The 15,429-nt window shown below is 44.5% G+C and overlaps 1 non-coding gene across 1 annotated transcript; it reads left to right on the plus strand.

Annotated features, from left to right (window-relative positions):
• The first annotated feature begins 6,015 nt into the window (after window positions 1-6,015).
• LOC122198973 lies at window positions 6,016-6,124 on the plus strand. Its single transcript, XR_006193259.1, has one exon. It is a non-coding gene; the product is annotated as a U6 spliceosomal RNA (small nuclear RNA).
• The last annotated feature ends 9,305 nt before the right edge of the window (window positions 6,125-15,429 follow it).

Consider the following 15,429-nt stretch of genomic DNA (forward strand, 5'->3'; position numbering starts at 1 on the left):
CCACTTAAAAAATGGATGACAGAGTGAGAAAAGGGATTTGAATTAGTACTACATCGAATTATTCAAAGTATATCATTCTTTTCCATTGAACTTCTTCATTCATTCATTCATCCCACAAATATTTACTGAGTGCCTCGTATGTTCTGGGCACTGCTGAAGATACAGCAGCGAACAAACAGACAAAACACCGTACATTCGTGGGGTGCACGTCCCAGGGCGTCAACATAATTTAAATTCCTCGTTCTATTTTCCATGCCGAGGTTGCTGCTTTAACAATTTTTTGGGAGCCACCTCATTAGAATCAGAGATGCTGAACAAATTCTCTACTGACACAACTTGGTGAGTGTAGGAATTACAAATATGAGTCAACTCTATTGATTACAAAGAGGAGGCAGTGCACATACAACTTTTTTAGAGAGAAATTAAACCCCATTAAAAAAATAATAGACGATGTTCCACATGACATCCGATTCACCAGCCACATCTCCTAAAACACAGGGCAGGACTGCTGGAAAGAAAAGAAAAGAAAAAAAAAAAAGAAAAGAAAAGAAAGGAAAGGAAAGGAAAGGAAAGGAAAAAAGAAAAGAAAAGAAAAGAAAAGAAAAGAAAAGAAAAGAAAAGAAAACTAAGCATTTTTAAAGGCTTTCCAGCCAAGATAAGAAGACATTAAACTTTTGGCAAGCATCCTGGCAGCCAGCAGAATGGAACCACACACTGCCTGCAAATGTTTAGCCCACAGCTGTTGGAAATGAAGAATGTCAAAATACCCAAAAGCAAGAATCCATGCACACACATCAAAGAAGCGAAGCTCTGGGGGACACCCAAGCGTCGAAGCGGATGATGGCGGAAGCACCAGAAGGGAGGCAGGAAGGGAGGTGCCGGGCAACACAGAAGACCAACCAATCTTGATATCGCGTCTACAACCTCGGCTGTGTTCATCCCTGCTGTACCACCGTGGAAAATGGTCCCCGACGTTCAGAAATCCACTGGCGAGGACCCAAAGCCTGCTGCCGTTAACTTCATTCTGCAAACGGTGCGTCCTTTGCTCCATGACGAAATCGTGAAAACTCAGGCAGGGGTCCCTTTTTTCTTTTTCTGTTGTTTCTTTTTTAGCCAAACTCTCATGTGTACTGCACCCGTAGAAATAGTTATTTTTAACCCTCAATTCACCTGAAACGAATTAAATGAATTAATTAAAATGAACCGTGGTTTATTTTGAGAAGCCAATGTTCCGAAAGTGCGTAGATCCCGGTAGTTCTTTGGTTTGAGATGAAACACCACGTTCCAGCCATAAGAGCATGGCAGCCTCACAAATGGGGCCAACATTTACTTAACTTTCTAGAGGACGGTTTGAAGATTAAGAAGGAAGGAAAAAAAAAAAGAGAGGGAGAGAGCCAAACCATAAGAGACTCTTAAAAACTGAGAATAAACTGAGGGTTGATGGGGGGTGGGAGGGAGGGAAGGGTGGGTGATGGGCATTGAGGAGGGCACCTGTTGGGATGAGCACTGGGTGTTGTATGGAAACCAATTTGACAATAAATTTCATATAAATAAATAAATAAATAAATAAATAAATAAGAAGATTACTGTTTTGTCACTCAAAACAGTATGGTACTGGCACAAAAATATAGACACAGAGATCAGTGAAGATTATGCCACAGCTTAGAGAAATGGTGATATGGGTTTGTTTTCTCTTTTCTTATGTTTACGGAATTTGACTATGTCGGTTTTATAATTTCAAAAAACCGTTTACTAAAAATAAAATAGAGTGAATCTCTACTACAGCTAGAGTGAGTGGCATGGGTCCAGGTACAACCTTTCACATAAAATGACAAAGGAAGGTGACAAATCTGGAAAAAGCAGTGGGGCCAGCGAAATCACAAGATATATGAAAGGTACAGAATAAGGTGTCTCTCTTACGTCACCAAGCCGTTCAGATAATTCGAGACTTTTGTAAGCATGAGGAAGTTGGTCCCCAAAATGTCATCTGCTATTTTGGTAAGAAAAGAAAGAGGGAGCAGGCAGTAGAATGATTTTGTAAATCACTGATGAGAACGAGAACCTAGAGAGAATTGATACAGGTCAATATAGCTTCCCAGCCACTGCGTCCTTCCTGCCCACAAAAAGTCAACTGGCAGGATTTGTATGAGGTCAATTCCCAGAGGACAGCTTGACTACATGTGTAAAAACTTGTATACCCTTTGGGGCGCCTGGGTGGCTCAGTCGGTTAAGCGTCCGACTTCAGCTCAGGTCACCATCTCACGGTCTGTGAGTTCGAGCCCCGCATCGGGCTCTGGGCTGATGGCTCAGAGCCTGGAGCCTGCTTCCGATTCTGTGTCTCCCTCTCTCTCTGCCCCTCCCCCATTCATGCTCTGTCTTTCTCTGTCCCCAAAATAAATAAACGTTAAAAAAAAAAAATTTATAAAAAAACTTGTATACCCTTTGACCCAAGAATTCTTCTTTAATCGGAGAAGTACACAAAAATGTTTGTACGAAGACGCTCATTTCGTTGTTCTTAAAATAGGAACAAAATGGACACACCCTAATTGGCCCACCAAAAAAAAGCTTAGTTAGATAATTCGGGAGTATCTGGATGATGGACTCTTACACTACCTTTAAAAAGGAATGTGCAGGGGTGCCCGGGTGGTTCAGTCAGTTAAGCGTCTGACTCTTGATTTCGACTCGGGTCGTGACGTCAAGGTTCATGGGATTGAGCACCATGCTGGGCTCTGTGCTGGATGCGGATCCCGCTTGGGATTCTCTCTCTCTCTCTCTCTCTCTCTCCACCCCCCAACATCAAAATAAATAAACTTAAACAAATAAAACGAAAAAGGAAGTGATATCAAAAAGAAGCTCCATGATATATTATCGAGCGAAAACAAGCAGTTTATAAAATGGGGTATGTGGTATGGTGTCATTTTCGTTTAATCAATTGTACAAACGATAGGAAGACATCTGGAAGAATGGTCTCCAGTCTATTGGCAGTGGATGTCTCTGGGTGGAGAATTTAGCAAGATGTTTACTTTGTTCCTTCTCCCGTCCTGTATAGCCTGAACATTCTAGAAGAGTAGGTGTGGTACTGGAAGGAGGCCTCTGGGACAGAGCCGCTGGGAAGTCCTGGGAAACCCCAGGATAATGACCATTGGAGGCCCCGTGGACGGATCTGAGGGTGGCAGAAAGGCTTAAACGATGTGGAAGCAAAGAGGGAGCCAAAGTGGTTTATGGCAAGAGAAAGAACGGTGACGAAGCAGAATTTCCGGGTGATTAGACTGAATTCTCTGGGAGGCTGCACGGGATTGTGTGTTCTATTATTATTCATAGAATTCCTGCCATCGTAGAACTCAGTGGGCCATTGGAACAGCCGGGCTAACTGGAATTTTTTTTTTTTTTTCAGTTAGCGTGGGGGGCCTGTGCAGGGAAAGAAAATACCAAGCTAACTTTCTCAAGAAATAACACACAGCCTGTGGAGGCGGGACAGAAATTGTTCCATGAAACATACTAACTCATCGTGGCCCCCGGGAGGCTAGAAACTGTCTAGAATGCTGTGTGTTTGGCCGTATGAGATATTGTAAGTGTTTCTTTCCTAAAAAACAGGTGGCCATCCCTGTGACCATTGTACTCAGCTTCGAAGTCCTCGTCAACCAAAGATGTGGGTAGTTATCTGTTAGAAAGTAGACTGGCTTAATGGTCTACAATGTTCTGGGTGGTAAATGAGAAGATTTAGGGGCCTAATTACTAGTTTGCCTGCTTGAATATTCTTCTTTATAGAGTAGCTGGAGCTAGAGACAGAAATCAGAACTCTTCACTTGTGAAAGCATTTTCAATACTTCAATAACACAGTTTCTAGCACCTAAATTTTTTTTTAAAAAAGGTACTCTGAAAATATAAGCAAAATGCTTATTAAAAGGAAACGATCTGCAAAATTATTACCCTGAAGCGTTCCAAGTTAAATGTCTAGGGAAGTGACGTCCTCCTTTCCAGAGGGCTTTCCTGTTTGATCATTTTAAAATTTAACTGCCAAAAGAAATGAAAAGTAAAACCATAAAGCAGAAACAAGCTGCCACAAAGGATCCTCAAACATTGGGTCCATTTAGACATTTTAGAACATCTCCGTGAAAAGCAGCCATCTCTGCTCAAACCTAGTTAGAAAATGTTTGATGTTACAACACAGATTTTCTATCATGCACTTTGAGTTAACACAGAGATGCAATTTAATGCAATAAGCATGGTTTCTCCCATTTGGGATTCTTAAAACATAAGAAACATAGCATGCCGGGCATTTACTTGGTTTGAATTAATAGCGATGTATATATAGAATATTATGAAGATCAAGTTATCCTCTGACCATCCGCTGCTTGCAATTTCCCCATTCAGCAGATTCTATACATTGCTAACGTTAAAAATGAGAGGGGTTTTTTGTGACCGAAAAAAAAAAAAAAAAGTATTTGTGTAATCTTCAAAGTGTTTAATTTGTATTAAAGCTAAATCCAGAGGCTCTGAAACCTTAGGGGCTCTCGATGTGGATTTTTGTTCTGGTTCACACACCTTGAGACAAAGGCTCATAGTCAAGATGTGGAGGAAAAAGACGTTTTTTTGTGTGCGAGATGCGGGGCGAATTTATTCCCCGGGCAGCCTGGAATGAGCTTCAGAAAATGGATAGAGTGTCTTCTTGAAGAAAGGGCCTCTAAGTAAACTCGACTGCCATTCAAAAGATTTGCTCTGACACTTAACAAGTGGTGCAGGAAGAAAGGAAAATCTGTTGTCAGGTTTGGGGTGTTTATCAGCCCCCCTCGAGACACTTGACCTAATGCTGCGGCCCCCCTAATCCGCTGATCTGCATGCCGTGGTCTCGCGAGCCTCAGCCCGCAACTGCCAGTAAAATTGCCTGGAACACTTGTCCCAACACATTGATCCCTCGGTATATTGTGTGCGGCTCACCTACCCCCCCCCCCCTTGCGGCTCCCCCTAAATTTAATTCTGCTCACAAATTGTGAAATAAGTTGTTTGGGCTGGATTTGTCGAGTGAATTGTCCCACTAATGAAACAGTCTGTTCATTATACAGTTGTGGGACGGAAGATTTAGCGCTCCCATACCCCGGGCCCCGGGCAGGTTAACGTTTTTAGACTTGACAGTTTACAAAAGAATGAATAGGTCTCTCCTGTCACATCAGGCTTACAAACAGCTTGGCACACAAACAGTTACTGCTTGTGTGCATGTGGATTTAGGGTCCCCGCCTGCTAATGCCCCAGATTTGTAAGTACAAATTGGTTGGTCTTCAAACTGTTTGCGAAAGGAATAAAATGACCAAAAATTAGTTTGTTTTAGCCTTTTCCCCCTCCCCTCCCCGCTCTTGCAAGGGAAACATTTAAAAAAAAGAGAGAGAGAGAGAGAGAGAAGGAAAGGCTAAAATAGTCTGTAGCAGGTCCTCAGGGAATATTGTGGCGTTTTTGCTTAAGGCATCAAATTAAGCAGGACCATTGTTTGGCAGAAAACATTTTGTTCTGCTGGGGCACCCTGCTTCTCAGAAGGCAGCTGAAAATCTAAGGGAATTAATTTAAGACGTGTGATTTTAAAAGATAGAGCAGAGAGAGTGGGGGGGGGGAGATCAAAAACTTTTCATTTCTATTCATTTTAGTACCTGTTGCTTACAACTGGTTATAATACCTCCCTCCCTCCTTCTAACCGCATTGATCTTTTAAAATGGGTCATTTAGGTTTCTGAATCTTTTCATAGGCAATTATGTGTAAATTAGCTAAAACCCGTTTTATTTTTTCTATGGCAGTTTGAATTGTGTGGTGAGTTGGTTAAATTCTTGCCAAATCTTTGAGACAGAATGCTGCATAGGAAGTCAGGTGAATATGTTTATCATGTGATTTATCATCGGTTTGGTGATACTTTTTAGTCTGGATTGAGTTTAAACACTCTTTGGTTTATTATAGCTACAGCAGGATAGTTGATGAGAGTAGTAGATGTTTCCATCACTTTAGAGGAGAAACAAAGAAAACTAACAGACTGTGCTCGCTTCGACAGCACGTATACTAAGATTGGAAAGATACAGAAAAGCTTAGCATGTCCCCTGTGCAAGGATGACACACGCAAATTCCGGAAGCTTTCCACGTTTTAAAAAAAAAAAAAAAGGTAACAAAGAATTTTTTCAGATTTCAGCTTGACCTAACATCTTTGAATTAAAGACTCTCTCCTTGATCAGATACAGCCCCAGGATGTTCAACCTCCTTACAGTACGAGGGGTTATTCTTTCATATTTCAGTAAGTTCATTATCACATGTTTCCATGTGCTGTAAAGGTAATTTGTAACAATCAGACTTTTTGGCAACTTTGCAACAGCAGTTACGAGCTAATTCAAACATCCCTTAAAACCTATTCCCTTGTCAGTGCCTAAATCTCACACTGAGAATCTGAAGCATTAAGAGTTCCCAGACAGAAAGCATAATCGTAACTCATAACTGCGCAAAGTCAGTGACGGTTGGCTGTTGGAAATCTGAATAAAGCAAAAGCGTTGGAGACAAACGCGAGTCCGCCTCCACCCCGGATATGGTGCAATCATTTTGTACGAATTCATCCAAGCCTCCAGAATATACTGCACATGTGAGCCCTTAAGCCAAAACGGGTCACATTTGAAATCTGGAGACAGGAGTGGAAGAAAAAGTTACAAATAACTCAACAACCACAACAAACTACACCATGCGCACAGAGTAGAGCCAGTGCCCTTTTCTGGGTTTCCGTCTCTCCCACCTACTCCCCGAACTTGGCAAACACTTTCCTATAATAACATCCATCCTAAGATTTTTTTTTTTCCTACCTCATCACGACGTTTTAGGACATTTCAAAGACAGAGGCCATGACTTGCGAAGAACGTTGGGCTACGGTAATACATACGTTGAGTGAAATATTTTTCGAGAAACATGGCATTTCTCCTTGAATTCTGTAATGCGGCGACTGCCTTCAGTGCAAAGCTTTCAGCAAATGCAAGAGTTGCAGTCATCGGTCACCTGTTGGGGCAGGCTTCTTGACAATCCCCTGGAACCCCCGGGATGAGTGAGGTCAAAGTTGACCCAAGTGCCATGCAAAGATTGAAGAAATATGAATAAATACTTACACAAAATATTTATTTATACCAGTAAATACAAAAGGGCTCCTTTTGTCTTACTCCTGATGAAACAAAAGATACGAGCAGAAATATTTTTAAATAGCTAACGGTAGGCTAAAATATAAAGCCTTTCTGCTCTCAAAAGGAGACCCAGTGCTAAAAACAAATCTGCGTAATTAGCAGGGAGGGAGGGGTGTTGGCGCGTAGGTCTCCGCTGAAGGTAAGGCGGTTGACCAGTACGTACATCTTCAGAGAAGTGACTCCTCCAGAGGCTTCCCTGCCCCACCGTGAAATGGAAAGAACGTTATCTCATACTGTTGTTGAGTTGTATGGGTGGCACAGTCTTGGTGGCCTGGTCCAGCAATCAAAAAATATCAGTAGGGGCGCCCGGTGGCTCAGTCGGTTGAGTGTCCGATTTTGGCTCAGGTCACGATCTCGCGGTTGGTAAGTTCGAGCCCCACGTCGGGCTCTGTGCGGGCACCTCGGAGCCTGGAGCCTGCTTCGGATTCTGCGTCTGTCTCTCTCTCTCTGCACCTCCCCCGCTCATGCTCTGTCTCTCTCTGTCTCAAAAATAAAATAAACATTAAAAAAAGTTCTTAATATTAATAAAATACATATTACATATCTATACACATTTGTTGAGGTTTCCGAGCAATCCCAATGGCTGAAGTAGAAAAATACTAGGGCTTTCCAAGGGAAGAGCCCATGGAAACTTAATAAGCCAACCTGATGGGTAGACCTCCCTCCAATGCTGTATTGCCAGGTAAGACTTAATCCATCAAATACCAGTCCTGGATGTCTATACATCCTTTATTTCACAGATGAGGAAACCGAGGTTCAAATTCACAAAACCCAGCCTCCCGACTACCAATCTAATAATGTTCTTCACAAATATTTATTTAAAAAGAAAATGCCGAGGGGCGCCTGGGTGGCTTGGTCGGTTGAGCATCTGACTTCAGCTCAGGTCATGATCTCACGGTTCCTGAGTTCAAACCCCGCGTCAGGCTCTGTGCTGCCAGCTTGGAGCCTGGAGCCTGTTTCAGAGTCTGTGTTTCCCTCTCTCTGCCCCTCCCCTGCTAGCTCTCTCTCTCTCTCTCTCTCTCAAAAATAAATAAATATTTTTTAAAAATTTAAAAAGAAAATGCCGAGGCACCTGGGTGGCTCAGTCCGTTAAGCGTCTGACTCTTGATTTCGTCTCAGGTCGTGATCTCAGGGTGCGTGGGTTCGAGCCCCACATCCAGCTCTGTGCTGACGGGGCAGAGCCTGCTTGGGATTCTGTATCCCTCTCTCTCTGCCCCTGCCTTGCACGCTCTCTCTCAAAGTAAATAAATAAACATTTGAAAAATAAACAAATAAAAAAATGAAAAAAAAAAACGCTGTAGGGGCTCCTGGGTGGCTCAGTCGTTTAAGCCTCCGACTTCGGCTCAGGTCATGATCTCGTAGTTCATGGGTTCAAGCCCTGCACGGGGCTCTGTGCTGACAGCTTGGAGCCTGGAGCCTGGTTCGGATTCTGTCTCCCTCTCTCTCTCTGCCCCTCCCCCCACTCACACTCTGTCTCTGTCTCTGTCTCTCTCAAAAACTAAATAATCATTAAATGTATATATATGTATGTGTATATATATGAAGAAATGCTGTCAATGTTGTACCCTGATTTATCTTTTGGACTACAGGATTCCTACTTCGTTTGTATAAAATGGAACGTTTGGGTGAGTTCAGTGAGTTTTCTGAATCAACACTCTTTGGTTGTTTGCCTTTTAGGGGTGTTTGTGGATCTGTGAGAACTGTTTTTAGAAATTAATTACGGTATCTGTCTTTTCCTACTCAAATGCTAAGGTGGTGGTTATTGCTCTGTTACTTGCGAAGCCGAGTGAATAAAACAAATCTTTTTAAAAATCTTTGAAAAGTGTAACATCAAAAATACATTTCTCACACACAAAAAACGTATTGGCTTGAGAAAACAGTACCTAATCAAGGCCCAAGGGTAAAATGAACGGTGAAGAAGAATGCCAGTTAAAACAGGTTGTATGATGGGGCGCCTGGGTGGCGCAGTCGGTTGAGCGTCCGACTTCAGCCAGGTCACGATCTCGCGGTCTGTGAGTTCGAGCCCCGCGTCAGGCTCTGGGCTGATGGCTCGGAGCCTGGAGCCTGTTTCCGATTCTGTGTCTCCCTCTCTCTCTGCCCCTCCCCTGTTCATGCTCTGTCTCTCTCTGTCCCAAAAATAAATTAAAAAAAAAAACGTTGAAAAAAAAAAAATTTAAAAAAAAAAAACAGGTTGTATGAGAAATGCACTTGCTTTCCCTTACACAGGTTTTCCAAGATCCTAAGTTCCCCCAGAAACCTATACAGCTTTTGGTTTTCTTCTCCGACACTCCCCCTCCAGGAAGGCTGCCAGACCGGCTTGACTGGAAGCACGAACTCAGCATGAAGGGACAGAGGCTAAAAGAGCCACCACTCAGGGCTCAGGGTGCATGTCAGCGGCTCATTGCTCGGGCTACATATTGCCTTGAGTCAACAGATTTCTTCTAATATGCGAGTATTAGAAGCATCCCAGATTGGCAGAGGTTTTCTTTTAGAGAAAGGGATACAGAAAGAGAAAGCTAGAACCCCCGGGACAAATTTTATCATTCGTCTCGTACCAGCCCATGGAAGAGCTCTGTAACAGCCACCGCTCTTTAAAGATGGGGCCAGGGAATTAAATCCTAAGTCAAAAGGAATATAATGTAGGGGTTGGAAATAAAAAATAAACCAAAAAAAAAAAAAATAGGCTATGCACAGGACTCGGCTTTGAATTTTAGTGCATCTGTGTGTAAGCTGTGCGACCTTGTTTAAGTTATTTAGCTAGGTTGTGGATTGATTTCTTCATCGATAAGGTGGGGTGAGAATATCTGCCATGAGACTGAGAGTAAGGATTAGGGGCGCCTGGGTGGCTCAGTCAGTTAAGCATCCGACTTCAGCTCAGGTCATGGTCTCACCATCTGTGAGTTCGAGCCACGCATCAGGCTCTGTGTTGACAGCTCAGAGCCTGGAGCCTGCTTCCACTCTCTCTGCCCTTCCCCGGCTTGCTCTCCCTCTCTCTCTCTCTCAAAAATAAGTAAACGTTAAAAAAAAAAAAGTAAGGATTAAATGGACGTACATAACACACGCCGACTATAGCGTTAATAAACGTTAGCGGCTATCACTGGATATTCTCAAGTTCTCCAGTGTCTTGCCCTTCAAAGTGTGGTCCTTGGACCAGCAGCCGACAACATGTTGCCAGCAATGCAGAATCCCAGGCCCCATCCCAGACCTGCTGAATCAGAATCTGTTTCAATAACATACATACATTAAATTTTGAGGAATGCTGACTACTTAGCATTCACTTTTTTCTACATTCCACACTCACCCCTCGAGGCTTGGTCGGGGGGGAGGGGGGGAGTGCGGCGCTGGGAGGGGCGTCTAAATGAATAGTAGAGTCTTTGGCTAGGATCCCCCGTTTGCCAGAACACTACTCAGCAGCGGAGGTCATCAGGCTGGTTATTTAATGAGTTTTATGATACATTAAATCTTCTAGACCTCACGGCAATTTGACCATTAAAGAAATAACTTTTTTGAAGGTAGCCCAAAACAAGCCAACTCAAGCGAATAATGGGATTAGCGTGGTGATGTTGAAATCAGGGTTGTACCACGTGAGTCCCTCTCCATCAATCACGACTGCTGTCCTCACGGCTGATTATGGCACATTGTTTCATCAAATTAAACACCAAAGGGATGTTGTAAAGGCAGCATATGGTCCTCTTTCAGAAGTAGTTAGCCTGGCATTGCACGAGCGGCCTCATCCTGGCTCTCCCGAAAACTTCGACATCAACACATTGAGGGTATTTGCTTTGGCAAAACAATGTCTCATAAAAGTGGTTGCTTTTAATTGCGGGCTTGCTGTTGTCGGAAGCGCGGCCAGGACGGGCGAGATGGGAAGGAGCAGCGGAATCAGGTTAGGAGGGGGAAATCAACTGTCCGCCTTTTCCTAGGAGGAAAGGGGAGGTGTCTAGGCGGTACCTGTTCTCACCGCTGCAACTCAGATGGCTCCTGAGCTCTGTGAAATCTACCGTTCACCCCCTCTTATTATTGGGGATTGGTTTGGGAATCAAGGCAGAAACAATTACATGTGGTTAAAAGACTGGCTGAAAGAGAGATCTTCTTTAAGGATCGGGAGATACAGAAGATCACCTTTTTGTGGGAAACCAGCCTCAAGAAGGCCTCGGCAGAACCCTCGTGGTTCGTGGCCTACACGTGCCCCTGAAAGGTGAGACCAGCCCGGGACTGAATTTCAAGAGAAAAGTCATTAGCCAACATTAACGGCAGTGTTTGGTTGTTATTTTGCCTTTATGCGGCTGGCCTTTCCTCCAAGGAGCAGAGCTCTCGCCGAAGTGTAATTAGCGAGCAGCAATCCTCACGGCGCCCCTGCCAGCTCGGTATGCAGGGGGGTCAAAGGTAGTTAGCCCCCTTCCTCTGCCTACGGCAATTCTTTCTGCCACCCTCCCCTCGAGGCGCCCCCAAGACAAGAGGGTTTGGCCAACCTGGGTGCAGGGGTTACGTAAAGATTGCCATAGGGTACGTTGAGCCATTCTGCTATGCACCTTAAACTTGCACAGAGCTGTATTTCAATCGTATCCCAGTAAGACTGGGGAAAATCAAAGATGACCAGGGGGGAGGACCCCCCTACCTCCTGGTTTGTATGTAGCTCTTTGTCACCTCTCACCACCCAGGTGCCACCAGCCCTAGGGGGCAGCCCTGAGTCTGTAGCCCCTTCTGTGGCAGACACAGCCAAGCAGGGAGGGGCTCACTGGATCACAGCCTCAAAAAAAAAAAAAAAAAAGTTTTTTGTATTATTGAAAAAAAAGACACGCTCGTTTTTTAAATTTTTCAGAATATAGCGAAGAGGAGAAAATGAAAATTGGAAGTCTTACCTTCTCTTCTCCCTCTGTCCAAGGGTAACCACTGTAACCGGTGTGTTATGTATTCTGGAAGGGGTTTTAGATGGTGCCTCCTCAGTGTCCCAGGAGATCTTGAAATCTCCCCTATGATGCTGAGAACGAGCCAGAATGTCCCTGCGACTTCACCGTGGGGGGGAATATCTCACAAATAACGTTGCTTGGTACCTCAGCAATTCAGAGGTTTGGTTTTCGTCCTGATTTATTCATTTATTTATTTTTAAACATGTTTTAATGTTTATTTTTGAGAGAGAGTGAGAGATAGCGTGAGCCAGGGAGGGGCAGAGAGCGAGGGAGACGCAGAATCCGAAGCAGGCTCCAGGCTCCGAGCTGTCAGCACAGAGCCCGACGCGGGGCTCGAACTCATGAACTGTGAGATCACGACCTGCACCGAAGTCTGACACTCAACCAACAGAGCCACCCAGGCGCCCCTTATTTATTTATTTTTAACTCTGGGAGGATTTTGCAGTATCATAGGGGTGCTGTTTTACCCTTCATAAAAGGGACATGATAAAACGCATCACCTTCCCCCCAGGGGGTAAAAACAAGCCCTAAATATTTAGGAATGCAGGACAATAAAATCCAGGAGAGTGGCAATTTTAGTGACCTCAAAATTCTAAGCTGTTTTCCTCGACCGATTGGAACCTTTAAAACTTCAAATAAGCAGAAGTTGAAAAATGATAGTTAAGGTCATTATATGCCAAAAAAGCTATTAATAAAGGAGTAGGGGTTTTTAGTAAAAAAAAAAAGAAGAAAAGAAAAGAAAAAGAAAAAGAAAAAAAGAACACATCTACTAATCTGATTAAGAAAATTCAGCATGGAGAGATTTCATTATAAACAGCAGAGAAGCATGCCATTTCTGCTGGAACCACAGCGGATGTGTCTCTTACGGTGGAGCGTGTCCCCTCTGTCACCAGGCTGAGAATATAACACAAATCTGTGCCCCTAACCGCGGCAGGGGCAGGACCCCACGACCACGTTGCTCCTGGTATAGGATTCACGGGCACTGGCACACCCTGCTGTCTTTGTCACTCAGCGAAAAGAATGGAAATGTGTCGCCAATTTAAGTGACCTTAATCAACTAGTAACCCTAGGGTTTTGGTCACTTTGGGATCTCGATGCCGCTGAAGCGTAGCAAACAACCAACCTGCTGGGGGACCATGTTCCCCAAAACACCCCTGTGACGAGTTATTTTTCGGTATCAATTGAAAGCCCAAACTCTGATGCAATGTGGCCCTCTTTGGAGCTGGCCTTCATCAGCCGTTCTCCCCATTAATTAGCAGGAGCCGTAAGATGTTGCTAATAGCTACACATCTTGTAAACATGTTGGACTGGCCCTGCCCCCGAAGGCCCCGCGCCGTTAAGTGATATCTCAACTGGGGCTGGCAGAGCCGGAGTCCCCACCGGGGATCAGCCAAAACGGGTGCAGCCTCCGTTCAGAATCAAAACATCGTGCTCCGAGAGCTCCCTTTCTGTCGCTGCTCCCGTAGAGGTGACCGCCTTTTGGGGGTCACGCCAGCAAATGATGAGAAGGGGAACAAAAATAAAAAGAGGAGGGAGAGCAGAACAGACTTGCACTTACCCTTGCTAGGGTATGTTTCTGACAAGGCCGGGTGGGAGACCTATGGAAATACCGGTTCCTTCCCACCGGGGTGAACAGAGAGGTCAAGGCTCGCGGAGAAGAAAGTCTGTGACTGTTCCTTAGTTGGCTAAGGTGGCTGGTCAGCTGCTTCATTTATTTATTTAGTGAGTTAGTGTTTGAGAGAGAGACAGAGTGAGCAGGGGTGGGGCAGAGAGAGAGGGAGAGAGAGAATCCCAAGCCGGTTCCACGCTGTCAGCACGGAGCCCGATGTCAGGCTCGATCTCACGAGCTGTGAGATCATGATCTGAGCGGAAACCAAGAGGAGGGCGCTCAACCGACTGAGCCACCCAGGCGCCCCTGCTTTTACACCTCCCTACCAAAACAAAAACCACAGCGGTGGCTGTTGAAAAACAGGCTTGCAAAACAGCTCTCGGGTAGGCAACCGCTAAGCGCGAAGAAAGGATGAAGCGGGGAAGGCCATGTGGCTGTGGTTTGGTCGGCTAACTTTATGCTCGAATTCTGCTCCAGGACTGTGTTCAGGTTCAGGCGTTCAGTGGTATATCAGGCAAGGGGGCGGTAGAAACCAAGCAGAGAGGAAGCCCGGAGTCGTTGGGGGTGGGCTCACCCGCTTTGCGTGAACTCTGAGTTTCAGCGCTCGAAGTCAGGTGTTAGGGGAAACCCTTCGGTCCTGGGCAGACCAGGCCGGTTGGTCACTCTACCTGGAGTCACCGCCATGCATGGTTGAGAGGGACCCTAAAGACCATCTCGTCCAACTCTGCCATCTTGCATAAGAGGAAACTGAGGCCCAGAGGCGTCCATGAGGCAGCACAACATAGGGCTCAGGTCTTCTTGATAAATGATGAATATATCTATTATCATATGGGCAAAGTCAACAGAGATTACGAAGGGCAAGACAAAGAACCGGTCACCGAGTGAGGTGATGGGGGTTCTAATCTTGGCTCTGCCAAGATAGGAACCTTGGGTAAGGTCATCCCCACCTGCCAACCACCTCCCACTGACAATTTCATTAATCTGAATGACAGTCCTTTGAGGGAGGATTAACCTGCCTGTTGAACAGGGGGAAAATGGGTTCAGAGAGATCAAGTAACTTGCCTAAAGTCACATCAAGAGGTGAGATTTGAAGGTGAGTTCCTCTGACATCAAGGTGGACATTCCTCCCAGAACGACAGACGGATACGAAACTGTGGGTAACTTCCAATAGCCCGTAGCTCCCACCAAATGATTCACCAAATGGGAACGCCAGCTGGAAAAGGATTATTTTCTGGTTGAGCAGTGCAGTTACAGAGGTAACACAATCGTCACAAAATACCCAAATGATGGATAATTGAGGGATTATATATTAAGTACTGCCTGCTTCCAAGAAGGATGTAGATTAGCAAGATACACGTATCGACCAGAACTTTCATTGCCTTTTTGTCTTTGTGACAAACCCATCATCTGATAGACTTTTTACAGTGTTAAAATCACCAATTTTTTGTCTCCATCAGAATCAGAATATTAACTTCATGAGGACAGGAATTTTGTTCACTGCTATAACCCCAGGGCAAATATGCCTGGCACATAGTAGGGCCTCACTTCATATTTGTTGAATGAAAGAATGAATGAATGAATGAATGAAATTTAAAAAACGACACAAGAATGTTAAGCAATTTTATTATGTATTTTTATTTTATAACGTACTTCAAAGTTGATCACAAACCCAGTAGGGAGGAGGTTAAGATACATTTGCCATAAAAATTTTAACTAAAGA

Source organism: Panthera leo, chromosome C2 (genome assembly GCF_018350215.1).
Source record: "Panthera leo isolate Ple1 chromosome C2, P.leo_Ple1_pat1.1, whole genome shotgun sequence".
Classification (NCBI taxonomy): Eukaryota; Metazoa; Chordata; class Mammalia; order Carnivora; family Felidae; genus Panthera; species Panthera leo.